Here is a 14993-nt window from a genome sequence, read left to right as displayed (position 1 = left end):
GGTTTTATGACGGGGGTTGTTCAAGAGCTTTCCATGCTCAAGGTAATCTATGATGGACTGCTGCAAGTCTTTCTCGTCGGTTAGGTAGATTAATATCGCATTCATTTCCTCACATGCAGTCCCGATCGGAGGTACAAGCCATCTCTGACATAGTGATATATTAAGAGGCACATTATCCAGGACCGTTAAGACAGTAATTAGGTTTGCCAAGGCATCCACTTTCTTATTCTCTGTCTTTGAGACATGCTCCAACGTCACACTTTAAAAATTTTCCATCAACTGCCGAGCGTAAGTGAAGTAAGGTTTCAAGTCGTCATGCTTCACCTCGTACTGGCATAAGAGTTAATTGATTATCAACTTTGATTAACTGAAAATCTCTATACAAGCTATTCCAATCTCCAAGGTCATTTGAAGACCAACTATCAAGGCTTGGTATTCGGTGACGTTGTTCGAACATAACTCGGCAAGTGTGAAGCTATAAGGCAGCATGTGCTTTTCTGGAAAAATAAGGACGATACCTGCCCTCACACCACTTCTTCGTGTTGCACCGTCAAAGAACATGATCCACAACTCTGAGGTTTCTGTGAAAAGAACTTCATCGTCGGGCAAGTCTTCACTTAACTTCTAATATGATGGAACTGAGTGATCTGCCAAAAATTCGGCCAATGTCTGCTCTTTAACTGCCCTTTGTGGTACATAAACAATGTCGTACTGTTGAAGCATGATTTCCCACTTGGCTAAACGCACCGAGATGAATGGCCTGGACAAGATGTATTTGATGGGATCGACTTTCACAATTAAGTGGACTGTGAAGGCTTATGTAATGCCTCAACTTATCTATTGAAAAGAAGAGTGCAAGGCATGTCTTCTCAATAGGAGAATAGTTGATCTCAGCTCTGTTTAGGGTTATACTTAAATAATAAATAGCACGTTCTTTTCCCTTCTCTCCTTTTGGTGCCAACAATGCCCCCAACGATCTTTCTTGCACTGCGATGTACAGTATCAATTGCTTGCCCGCTATAGAGGCTCCTAAGACAAGAGGGCTGATCAGATACCACTTTATGCTATCAAAAGCATTCTGACAGGCCTCATCCTATTCAAATTTCTCTCTCTTTCTCATCAGTTTCTGAAAGGGTTGACACCGCCCTGCTAGGTTATAAATAAACCTCTGAATGTAGGCCAAACGTCCTTGCAAACTACTCAACTCATGTAGATTCCTTGGTCTTAGCATCTTTTGGATGGCATCGATCTTGGATTGATCTACCTCTATCACTCGATGTCTTACAACGAAGCCCAGAAAATTTCCTGAAGTTACGCAAAACGCGCATTTGAGGGGGTTCATCTTTAACAGGTACTTTTGCAGGCAATCGAACACGGTTCTTAGATTTTTCAAGTGGTCCTGTCATCGTTTGGTCTTAACCACAAGGTCATCCACATAGCATTCCACGTGTTTGTGCAATATATTGTCAAACACCTTCTGCATGGCGCGTTGATAAGTAGCGCCAGCTTTCTTCAACCCGAAGGGCATTACCTTATAGCAATATATCTCTTTTGGGGTTCGAAATGTCGTATTTCCTCGTCCACGAGGGCTATTCGTATCTGATTATACCCGAATGATCCGTTCATGAAGGATAAGACCTCATGTTCTGTTGTTGCATCGACCATGATCTTTGTGATGGGTAATGGAAAATCGTCTTTCAGGCATGTGCTGCTTAGGTCGCGAAAGTCTATGCAGACACGAAGCTATCCATTTTTTTTTCTAACTGGGATAATGTTGGCTATCCACGTTGGGTATTTGAATTTGTGGATGAACCTGACTTCAATCAACTTATTGACTTCAACCTCAATATAGGAGATAAGTTCCGACCGAAAGTGTCGCTGAGCCAGCTTAACGAGTTGACACCCCTGTTTGATCGCGAGATGGTGGACTGCTACCTTCGGATCTAGTCCCGACATCTCTTTGTATGACCAGGTGAAAACATCCCTGTATTTGGTGAGCAAACTCATGTATTCACCCTTTTCCCCTTCTGAGATGGATGCACTGATGAAAGTCAGACGCGACTCCTTTACTATGCCCAGATTCACCTATTTTAGCTCGTCCACTGTGGATTGATCACCATCCTCTAGACCTTGCGGAGCGTCCTCCACTTCCTTCTCAGTCATACCTTCTTCGGATTCTTCGGTGATGGTGATGTGGTGGCACGAAGTTTCGCCTTCCTCCTACTCTAAATTTCCATTATGAGGATTAGTGAAAACGACGTCGCGCCTCTTTACTTTGAACGAGCCCTCACTTGTGTTTAAAGTAACGAAGGCCTTTCTCTTCAAGCATGAGAGGATGGTATTATGGATTTCTCCATCACTTCTTACCTCTCTTGACGGCTTCTTGTTCGATGGCCCTTCAGTGTTTTTATGGTCGAGACGGCGCCAAATTAATGCTCAGGATATCGGCCCCCTCTTTCTTATAGTCATTTCAGAGGCATCAGTGCAGGCTTTTCCCTTCCCTTTGTCTCACTAGGGACATGTTCATCGAGGGGATCCTTAACCCTCTCGTGCTTTAGGCGATCAAAAATGGGAGTGCGGGGTTTTTCTTCACTTTTCTTCGGAACTGCACCTAGTCTTTCGAAGGCTGACGGTGCACCACCACTGACGGTTAACAGATGATTTCCTTATTTCCTTCATTCGACAGATTCAATCTTCGAAAGACTGAGATTCGAGTAGCTCTGGGAATTGTATGCGAGCTTCCCCTTTCTACTTTTGTCATGCTTAACCTTTCGAAGACCAAGGCGTATGCAGCAGACGGTCTAATACGGTCGAAGGCTAAGACTCTTTTATCTTTGCCCTCCTTTTCCCCTGTCTCATCGACTTCTTCTGCAGTGATATGATTGTTGTTGGCCACTTTCCCCTTCGCTTTTCTGATTATACGGATTGGCTCTGATGACTCAAATCTAAGTCCCGCCCTCGACATAGGTATAGCGTGTCCCTCTTGCAAAAGCTTCTTTTGGGTCAACGAGAGTCGGGTTGCTCATAAATGTTCAAACTCTTGAACTCAGTGTGAGTTGTGAAGTCATAACTTGCCTTCGCTAACAACTTGTAAGCCTTGGGATCAAATTCGTCTTTAGTTCGCTTCTCAGGCAGCTTTAACTCCATCACTTTCCCCTCTGGCTTGTGGACTTCCTACTTTGTTATCAGTATGAGAGGTGTGACGAAACTCTCCTTTAGAATTTCTATATCGCCGACCTGCAAACCTTTTGATCATTCCGTAAAAGGTGACTCACCCCTTTTTCGTCTCGACAAAGGGACATAGCGCAGAATCGGAGGTTTTGAGGCTTCTTCATCCCTCACCACGGGTGTCTTTCCAACCTTGGGGGGTGTCCCACTCTCTTTTGGACTGAAGGCTTGTACCTTGCTACCTGTCCCTTTCCCTATGTCTATTGGCGACCTCGACCGGGATCCATCTGATTTCTTTGTCAGTAAGGTCTCTGTTGGAATTGTTTTACCTGAATTCTTGCTCTTTAGGTAAAACTTTGCATCTGTGAAGTGAGATTCGGCCTCAGAATACGAATTAGAGTTTGTTTTAACCTTCTTAATCCTATCTTGGTAGAACTTGACACTGATGCAATATCGATGTAATCACACCATTCTTGTGAATCCAAGGGCACCCCAGCAGCCTGTAGGTGGTCTTTGAGTCTATCACATGAAATAACACGCCAGCCTTCAGATCGCTAATGAGGAGTTGTAAGCATATCATACCTATCACCCTTTGGCTGCCTTGATTGAAACCCTAAATCACTAATTTGTTGTTTGATAGCTTCTCCATGAGTATGCCCAGCTGCTTCATAGTCGTCTTAGACATTATATTAATGGTGGATCCGTTGTCGATGAGGATTCAACCCTACAATTTGGATCCTAGCAGCAGATCTTCGTCTGAGAAGCCTATAGATGTACAACACGAGGCATACACACGTACTGTGGAAGTCGATGCGCGAGATGCATTGGATTCCAACAATGCCTCAATAAGGGTCGTCTTAGCTTCTCGCAGGAGTGAGAGCAGGTCATCTATGTTGAATAGAGAATGGGCCTAGGATGGCATCTTTTTCTTCCGCGGTACTGATAGCATGACATGCAGCAGCCTCTGAATCTCTTTTGAACCTTAATTGCATAAGTTCTTTGGGAGGAAATTTACCAACGTTACATGTCGCCTGAGACGAGGAACGTCCTTGTCTCCCTCGTCAACAGCCTTGGGCCTCCGAACCTTCTTTCTACACTTTCTTTTTTGTGCCTTGCTCCCTCTTCTGTAACTTCGATAAAAGCGTGACTCTTTTTGGGTAGAGTTTGATCTTTCCTTCTTATGGCGTGCCACAAGGATTTAGCCTTCGTTATGTCATTATCAGCATGCTCTCCTCTGTTTTGAGGATCTGTGGCTTTGACCTCCTGCTGAAACCGCACTACCATCAGTTCGAAGGTCCCAAACTAGACCAAAATTTTACTTTCTTCATAACATATGATTGGTGCCGACACGCTTGGAGTTACCGTCATTGCAACATGATTTGTTTGGACCACCTCGTCTAGATCTAACTCTATTTTTCTCTCACGGTCCAACTTGAGGATCAATTCCTTTAGTACAAAACATTTTTCAACTGGGTGGCTAACGACCCTGTGATACTTGCAGTAATTGGGATCATCCGCTTTGCCGGCTTGTTTCTGTTGTTTACATTCTGGTAGCTGGATAAGGTGGTTCTTCAGTAGTTTCTCAAGCATATCCACAATGTTAGAGTCGGGGAACAGGTAGACTTTTTCCTGCTGCTCCTTTAGGGTTAGGCAACGTCTTTCGTCTTCTTCGTCTTTCTTTTCTATCTTCTTCTTTTCCCTTTCGAGGAAAACTTCAACGGGGCCATATTAATGACCATTGATTTCTTTGTGGTGCCTTTCAAAATATTCTCGGCGCCCTTCATTTCCTTCTTGTCTTTTTTCAGTTCGTGGCTCATGAAATCCCTTGTTCCCTTATTTGCGATACTTAGCTCCATGTCGTGGGCACGAATCGCCAATTCTTCAAAGGTACGGGGCTTTATTCCCTGCAGGATATAGAGGAGTTCCCATTGCATACCCTACGTGTACATTTCCACTGCAAATAATTCGGTGAGTCGATCTTTGCAGTCCAGACTTAGAGCTCTCCATCAGTTGATGTAGTGGATGATCGGCTCCCCTTTCCGTTGCTTGGCGTTTGTCAGCTCCATCATGTTGATGGTGTGACTAGTGCTATAGAAGCGATTCAAGAATTCTCTTTTAAGTTGCTCCCAACTGTCGATCACCACAGGTTCTAACTCTGTGTACCAGTCAAAAGCGTTTCCTTTGAGGGTTCTGACAAACTGGTTGACTAGTAGATCTCCCCTTGTTCCTGCATTCTCGCATGTTTCTATAAAGTGGGTAATGTGTTGCTTTGGGTTGCCCTTTCCGTCGAATTGTTGGAACTTTGAGGGTTGATACCCTGCAGGCATTTTCAAGTTGTCGATCCTCTGGGTGTATGGCTTGGAATACATGAAGGAATTCTGAGCTGGGCTTCCATATTGAGCCCTTATGGAGGTCATGATCATGTCTTACAGTTGTTGGACGACAGAAAGTCCACCGAAGCTGATTGTTGCAGCTGGTTTTCTTACAGCACAGTCTTCCCCTTGTCAGTTGCTTTGACCGTGGGTGCTTGGCTTAATTCAACAGCCTCTTGAGACTGCATTTGTTCTCTCAGGGCAACGGTCTCATGGTCTCGCTCCTCGACAACTTTCATCAGAAAGTTGATCTTCCTTTCCATTTTTGCCATGGCCGCCTCAGCCATCACGTCTGCCATCATGACAGAAATCACATATGGCTCTGAATCTCTTTTTGGCTTGCTGGAGGTAGAAGTAGAGTTTTCAAACAGGGGGTTCTGCTTGATGACAACCCCGCCTTGTGGGGACTTCGTCATTTGCCTCAAGATGTTGTGGGCCATGAGGGAGCTTTGCTCTTGCTCCAGCGTGACTTCTCTTCAGCAGTCGTGAGTGACAGGTCCTATGCAAGAGCTGTTTGTGGAGGAAGCTCTGGATGCCATCTTTTTAGGTGTCATTTGTCTTATTTGGATGTTGAGAGAGATGAGAGGTAAAGATGTCCCACTGGACGTGCCAATTTGTTCACACGAGGCTTACGGAGAAACTTGTTTCGTGGAATTGAACTTGAGTTGGTGTTGATGTTGAGGTTGATTTGATGCGATATAGTTCGATCTCTAGTACTTGATCCTCTGATTCTCTCTCGGTTGGGTGAATGTGCTTGACTTGAAGAAGAAAAGCATCGAACGAGTAGAAGTCTTGGAAGAGTGTTTATGTCTTCAACGGTCTTCTGTTTTCTAGGAGTGCAGCTTCAAGAGTCTTGGGAGTTTTCTGCTTATTGATAAATTCTCTTAGGGCTCTCTGACGGTAGAAATGCTGACCTTTAAAATGGGAAGAGTTCCTCTATTTATAGGATTCTTTGATGGGCTTCATGGGCTTGAGCTGGCTGGCCTATGGGTTTAGTTGGCCCATGGGTTTGGCCCTGGTTGACCCATGTGTTTAGCGGACCCGTGGATTTGGGCCTAGCCCTTGGGCTCAGTTATTTGGATTTGGGCCTACTTTGGTATTTAGGCCTCATTAAGCCCAATTTTGGACTCAACTGGACTTTTACTCAAATAATCATATCAGATTGGGCTAAATTAATCTTACCCGATTCAACGGTTATGTCGACACTATGTGACATTACCAAAATTTGTCTTCAACTTCAACTCAGGTCAGTGTCAACTCCTAATTGGTCTAAATTTACTGATTTGAAATTTCATCATTAATTTAGTAAATGAAGTGGCAACTTGCGATTGGTCCAAAATTTCTCATTCAACAAGTGGTTGTAAATCGATTTTTTCCACACAAAAAATGACAGACCAAACTAGATATTAAAATTTGATAGACTAAATTCCTATTCTTATAAGAGTGTTTGGGTGCTAAGTTAGTTACTATAGTAGGGTTATTTTAGTTTGTGGGTTATAACAATTTGTAGATTATAATTAGCATGTGTCTGGGTGTAGAGACTATTTGGTTTTGATAGAAAATAGTAAACATTGTAAGAAAGAGAGGAATAAAAGATGAGTGAGAAATAGTAAACACATTAACAAAGTGGGATTTGAAATGGTAATAATATGATTGATTATAAATTATAATAATTGGAAACACTAATGATTATAATTGAAACGCTAAACATGGAGTTAACTGTAATAGTACAATCCAACCACTTGATGTTTTGGGTCCTAAAGACTGCATAAGGATCATTTAGTTTAAGGTTTTATAGATGTTTGGGAATAAAAATATATCAGAGAATAAGATGTTTGAGAATAAAATGAGAATAAATAAAATGATTATATTTGATTGTGCATGAACAATGTTATATTAAATTTTATAAATAAAAATTATATTTGTATTTAATTTATGAAATTAAGCATGTCAATCTTATATAGTTTTAATATATTAATTAATTAAACAACAAATATCATTCAATATATTGATAAAAATTAATTAATTAATAATCAATAATAAATTTAATTATAAATATTTGAAAATTAAATCATTTATAATTAAAATTAATCAAATAATATATTTAATTAATTGTCTTCATCACATTTATAATTAATTAAGTTCAATATTAGTAATTTAAGGAACTAGATTTTAATAAATAATGTATCTATATTATATTAAAATGGGCTATAGGGGAGAATTTTCTTCTTCCTTTTTTCTCCTTACATATTTTTTATAATTCCCTTCTTGCCCTCAATAGTTCTTCAAATTATTTAGGTGGCTCTTCAACTCATGTAGTAGTTCATGTGTCTCTTGATGTTAAAGGGACACAACTATTGTTTAGGTGGACCTTCAATCCATGTAGTAATTCATGTGTATGTTGATATTAGAGGGACATGACTATTTGGGTTTGATGATGATAAGACACAACTCTTCCATGGTGAATATCTAGGTGTATGTTGTACCTATAAAATTAAAAAAATTGATGACCAATGCATTCATTGTCATTGCAAAATTTTAAATTCCACAAAAAATTCAGAAGCAAAATCTTTAAGAAAAAAAAAATGATGGAGACTAAAATTTTTTTGTTCTCCAAATGAAAATGTTTTACCAAAGTTAATGAAGAGGTACCATTATCATCATTTTTCTTTCTTTCTTTATTTATTTTATCACCCCTAAATTGTTTTGAGGAAGTTTTTGAAGTCAAATATTTGCCTTGAAGTTGTTATTCCATTGGAAGAAACAAAAAAATAAATAGAATATATGAGATAAGATTTATATTTAAATGAAAAGTTGTGAATAAATAAATTGGGTTTCACAGTCTAATTAACCATCTATTTGTTGTTCTAAGATTGTCACAAATTTTATTTGGAATGATAATCGAAACCCGAGACCAAAAGAGATTTTGATACATTGTTGACGATTTTGTTGATATTGGTTTGCTTTTTATATAAAAGTTTTTTTTCCATAGATATAAGGATATGGTGAGAGATGTTAGAAATTTAAGGAATATCATATAAGAATTGATTTAATTCTTTTAATTCTAATTTTGTAATTCTTAAATTTAAATTCTATCTCATTCCTAATCTAATCCTATTTTATTACTTTATGGTTAGTCTATTTTAATTAATTTTTAATTTTTAATTTTATAAAAAATCTTACTAACTCATTTAATTTTGTTTAGGTTTTTGTTTTTGTTTTTGTTTTTGTTTTTTTTTTTTTTTTGCATGAAGATGAAAAAAGAGGAAGAAGAGAGATTATGTAATTAGTTTTACTCAATTTTTGTTTTTCAATTTATTTGTGTCTAATTGCAACGGGCTTATATTTTTTTTAATTACTTTTTAATCTATTTGTAATCCATTTAGATACATTTTTAGATACAGTGATCCACCATAATAAAGTTCATTATATTCATAAATATCTTCGACCACAATTGTGAGGAATAATGGAGAAAAAATGGAAAAGATTGAAGTATCTAGATGACATAAGAAAATTAGATAAGGAGGAGATATAGAAAGGATTTGAGAAAATTAAAGGAAGATACAAATGTGAAATTAAAATTGTAAGGTTTTTGGAGAAAAATATATTTAATGTTATACTTTAAAAATTATAAATGAAGCATCTATTTTACCTTTCAAAAAAGATCTATTTTCCATTTCAAATATAAAACAATATCAAAATTGTTATAGTTTTTTTTTTTATAACCACGAGATATTTTTTTTCCAAAAAATTAGTTTTATTTTTGGTGTGATTTTAATATAAAAAACCTCAAAAAGATCTATTTAAAAAACCAACAAAATCTTTAAAACTAAAATAATAATAGTAATAATCAGCCTAAGAACTATATTTTTTTACGCTCAATCATCATTATTATACAATGAATAAATATATCCGAATATGTTAGAATAATTTACACCATTTATTATTTTTAAAAAATTAAAAATTACATTCTTTTTATTCATGAACAACCGATGAAATATTTGAAAATTAGGCTTTCATAAATAGTAACAAATAATACAAACTTAAATAATTTTAACATAATTAATATTTCAAACTAAATAATTACAAAAATAGGGTTTTTTTAGTGAAATTTATAATTGGCATAAAATAAAATTTCAATCTTCATTACAAAATTCATAAACATGTGCATAGCACGTAATTTCTTTCTTGTACTATATTAAAAGGGGCAAAATAGGGAGAATCTTGACTCCCCATTTTGCGGAGAATCTTTGATTCTCCATTTTGCCTTTACTTCTTCTCAAAATTCCACTTTTGCCCTTTCTCCCTTAATTTCCCTTATTGCTCTTCACCTAAATTTTTGTAAACCCTCACTTTTTGCTCTTCAAATACTCTTTCATTATAAAACCTCTCAACTCCTTCATTTTAAAACCTTTCAAGTATAACTAGTTCTTTATATAACACGATGGAAACCTTTTATGAATAAGAACTTTCATAAAATTAATTTGTTGCATGGTGATTTCTTCGTTAAAAGTTGTTGAATCCCAAAAATGATGTTCAAGATTTCTAAAAAGGTTAGTGGTCGTTTCACTTAGTTTCATAATTTTGAAAATTTCGATCATGGGCAGGGATGAATGACCATTGGATTCACATACCATTCATCTATTACATGATTTCTTCAAATTTTCTTACTCTATCATTATGCTAAAAATTTCCACGGATCTTAAAATTTGTGTAAAATGAGGATTTTCGTGGATTTGATCCTTTTTTCTTTGGCAAAAGTACACTATGAATAAATTATTTGTAATTTGTGATCATGTTATGAAGATTATGTTGAGGCTTGATTTGACTGGTTTTTATTTATTGAAATATAGACTTTTAATAAGATTGTTTTTTAGATTAAACTTTTATATTTTGTTTAAATCTTTGATATATTTATAAGTTGTCATGTTAGAAAATCTGTCGCATTTGCAGATTTCTAATTTATATCTTTTGCAAAGATATATTACTCCTTGTTGATATTTATGCAATCCCCGAAGTTCTCGCTCAAATGCTTAAAAAGGTATAATTTTTTTTTTTATTCATTTATACACATAAAATATATGTAAATTATTATGTCCTTAAATTTTGGATTTAAAGGGCAATTTAAAGGGTATTATGATATTTTGATATACAATTTTGTGAATTTTTTAATTCAGGTTGTGAGCTTTATACATATGTTTGTTCATCTTCATTTGTAGTTTTTGGTATATTGTTAAGCTGAGGCTTTATAGTTATTGATATGTTTTATTGTTTTTTCATTTGTAATTTGAGATATTTTCAATTGATATTCATATTGTAAAGAGAAAAAAGAAAGTTGGTTGAGATGATGGAGAAAAAAATAAAGAGAAAGTAACGGTATTTGGAAAAATAGAGAATGTAAAAATTCATATAATTTTATTATTAAAAGTAAAATCATCCATTGATTTTCCGTCTCTATAATCTCATAATTTTAGGGTATTTGTTAACAAAATTAAATATTACTATTTAGTCATGAAAAAAATCCATCATAATAATTTAACATATCTATAAATTTTATAATAATCTATTGGTATATTGTGTAGTAAATCATATTTATTTATTATTATTATCCGGTCATGAACAAGTTTCAACTTATTAATATTATTATTCAAAATAAAATATTAATTTATATCAATTGTCTTAATTAATCCTTTTTAGAATCAAGCCATTGAAATTAAAGGTTTTTTTTTTTAAAGATTTTAGATGAAGATTATTTTATTATAAAAATTCAACCGACAGGCTTGAGAATCCATTAATTTATTTAATATTATTATTTCAACCCTTCGATCTTTTTTTTTTTTTTTGTTAAATTTTGTTACTTTTTTTTTAGATTTTTAGCCATGGAAGTTAAGGTTTTTTTTTTTCTTTTCAATAGTCAGCCTAGAGAATCATTAATTTATTTAATGTTATTGTTTCAACTCTAATATATATATATATATATATTAAATCTTTCATTTGTATCAATTGTTTTTTTTAGACTTCTAACCATTAGAATTTATTTTTATTGGATTTTAATTAGATGAAGATTTATTTGATTATGAAAAGTCAACCTGCAACTAAATTCATTAATTTATTTTTCTCCATATATCAGTAATGTTATTATTTCAATTCTGAATATTTAGACACTTTTGCTTAACTTTTTATATTCCATTTTCCCTTTTCAAATTTCTATTTTGTTTTAATGATAGTTTTCATTCTTCTATTTTTCATTCAATAATGTAAATTTTCTTATATTTGTTTTCCACGACATAAATTTACAAATACGTTAAAATATTTTTAAACTTTCTTAAACTAACGAAATAGAATGACCTTATAATTTTATTCAATTAGGTATTATATTATTCAAAATTTAGGGCACGTATATCAAATGATTATTGTAGACAATTTAAATAAAATACAATGAAAAAAAAGAGACTTTGATGGAAGTTGGAGGTTTTATAAAAATAAATAAATAAACAATAGAGTTTTTTCCCCTTTTGATCTAAAAAAAATCCACTTAAACAAGGGCTTCATTTAAAATTATATAAAAACTTCTTTTATTTGTTTATTTCTCTCCTAAAGTCACTATCTTCCAACAACTATAAAAGAATTTCTTCATGAAATAATAATTAAGATAGGTTATTACGTCACTTTTATATAAATTTATTTCAGAACTTTATCTGTATTATATTTTAATTTTATTCTTCCATATATTTTTATATGTTTTTCTCTGTTTATAGTCTTAAATTTCATATCAACTATTTAAATTTTAAAGTGAAAAATGAATTATAAGTATATTAATTCGAAAAATGTATTTACCTTTAAAAATTATCTAAAAAATTTCAACAACATTAAAAATATCTCAAATCCATTGTCGATTAACTTGAGAATAAAAATATATAATTTTTTATACTATTTTTAAATTACTTCTTTTCATGTCAAATATTTACGAATTAAACTCAATGAATGTTGGATCAAAATTTTATTTTAAAAAAACCATTAAATTAAAATTTAAAATTTATTCAAAACATTTATGTGAAAAAAAATGCAAGCCACGTGCATAGTATATGTCTCCCCACTAATTATATAAAAAAGTGAAAAAATGAGATTAAAATATGATATGTTAATAAAAGAAATACTAAAAAGAGTTTTATAAATATGATACGTTAATGATGAATGATGTAATAAAAATTAATCATGATAAGTAATTAACTGTAATCAACAACAATAGTATGTTCTAGGATCAAATTCAAATTAATCTTAATAAATAATTGTTTGATTACAATAAAAATAATAAACAATCAATTTCCCTTATTTTATTGAAAAATAAATTTTTGTACAACTAAGATATCGTTTGGTAACCATTTCGTTTTTCGTTTTTTTTTTTTTAAATTAAGCCTATTTCCTCCTCGTTTCTTACCATAACTTGCATCGTACTTAACAATTGTTAAATTTTTAGCCAGATTCTAAAAAGATAAACAAATTATTAAAAGCTACTTTTCTTTTTAGTTTTCAAAATTTGGCTTGGTTTTTTAAACCTTATGTAAAAAATAGATAATGAATAAAGAAATGAAAATAGTGTCTTCCGGCTTAATTTTCAAAACCAATATATTTAAGATATTGTTAGCTAATTAATTAATAATTTATATATATATATATATAATTGCATTTGTTTAATAAAATTTTATTATAAAAATAAGCTAAGTAAAGATTTTAATAGAATATTATTGATTTATTGAAATAAATATTTATATTAATTTTGTTAAATTAATATTAATTAAATAAATAACTACCATTAAAATGAAATTATATATAAAATGAAAAAGAGAACAAAAAGGAAAAAGAAAAAACTCTCAGTTTTGAAAATTAAAAAAAAAAAAAAAATCTTGTAGGTAAAAAAGAGGATGCCTAATAATAGTTTATTCCTCGACAAAATTTTGAAAACCATGAAACAAATATAGATTTTAAATGTCTATATCAATTTCATCTAGAAAAATCTTCAACTAAACGACTTCATAATATTTAATAAAAACAATAATTAAAAAAGAATTAAGAGTATAAAAACCAAAAGAAAATAAACATAAAAGTATTTTGGAAACGTAAAATTGGATGTCCTATAGGCTATAACTACAAGGCATGAAAGAGATTTAAATTGAACCATGGTGTGGACATTTCAGCTGACAACATCGTGTTTATACGTGAGGACGAAATTTTGCCATAAATGTTTTCTTAATCCATAATAATTCACCCTAATAATTGAATGTGAACAAAGACACACTTCTTTGGAGAAGCCACTTTTAATACGTTTGTATTTTCGATCCATTTATTATTATTATTTTTTCCTTCTTTTTCTTTTCCTTTTTTTTTTTTTATATAAAATTATACGTTGAAGTAAAACTATTTTGAAAATATTTTGAGTTAAAAAATTATACTTTTAAGTTAAAAGTAATTCTTTTACTTACACATGTTTGTAAACGTAGTTTATCTTATTACCATTATCGTTATCGTTATCGTTTATGATCAATCACATCGGTTATTATAACGATAATAGTAATTATATTGTGATAGATTAATAACTCTTCTATTGTAACAGTAACAGTATCTATTACAATAACAGAAACGATAATGGTAACGATACGATATTTTCTAGTAGATCCCACATAATTTTCAAACGTAAACAGATTGATCACCTTCAACCTTGCAATTAGATTGTGTTTGTTGATTACGGGTTTGGCTATTGGTCACACATTTCATTTCAATTACGGACTATAGGTAAACAACAACAGACATAATTAAATGGGGCACACTTTCCAGATTATGATTGATGGATTACGTTTCTCCAAAAATAAACGTGGCCTAATATTTAAACAAATATTTTTTAAAAACTAATCCTTAAACTATTTGAATGATATTTGAAAAAAAGAAAAAGGAAAAGAAGTTTCTTATCCATAAGTTTTGGGTCTAATTTCTATTTTAGTCTATAAGCTATTGAATGTTATAATTTTACTAATAAAATTTGAATTTAATTTTCATTCTGTTTCTAGATTTCAAATTTTTGCATTTTTACTTTTGAGTTTTGAGTTCAAATTTCACTTGTAAGTTTCAACATTTTACAACTTTACCTCCAAATTTTTTTTAATGCTCATTTCGATTTTTGACATTAACTTTTAGTGAAACTAGTTTGTAAACATTAACATTAAGAATCAATTAGAAAATTAGTGAAATTGTATTTAATTATATTTCTTGTAATTCTTTTTAATTAATTAATAAATATTAACATTAACAACAATTTAGAAACAAAACTCATGGGTAAAATATAACATTTTAAAATATAGAGATTAAATAGTAATGTAATTCAAAATTTAGAAGTAAAAATGTAACATTTTAAATCTATAGACTAAATAGAAACTACAAGAAGGTATTTTATTTTGATAA

General features: G+C 32.6%; 1 pseudogene; it reads left to right on the top strand.

Annotated features, from left to right (window-relative positions):
* LOC120079133 overlaps positions 1-14993 on the top strand; it is a 48793-nt pseudogene that overhangs the window by 6367 nt on the left and 27433 nt on the right.

The sequence above is a fragment of the Benincasa hispida genome, chromosome 1 (genome assembly GCF_009727055.1).
Source record: "Benincasa hispida cultivar B227 chromosome 1, ASM972705v1, whole genome shotgun sequence".
Classification (NCBI taxonomy): Eukaryota; Viridiplantae; Streptophyta; class Magnoliopsida; order Cucurbitales; family Cucurbitaceae; genus Benincasa; species Benincasa hispida.
Note: the sequence above shows the minus strand (reverse complement) of the source record. Positions and strands in the feature narration are given on the sequence as shown.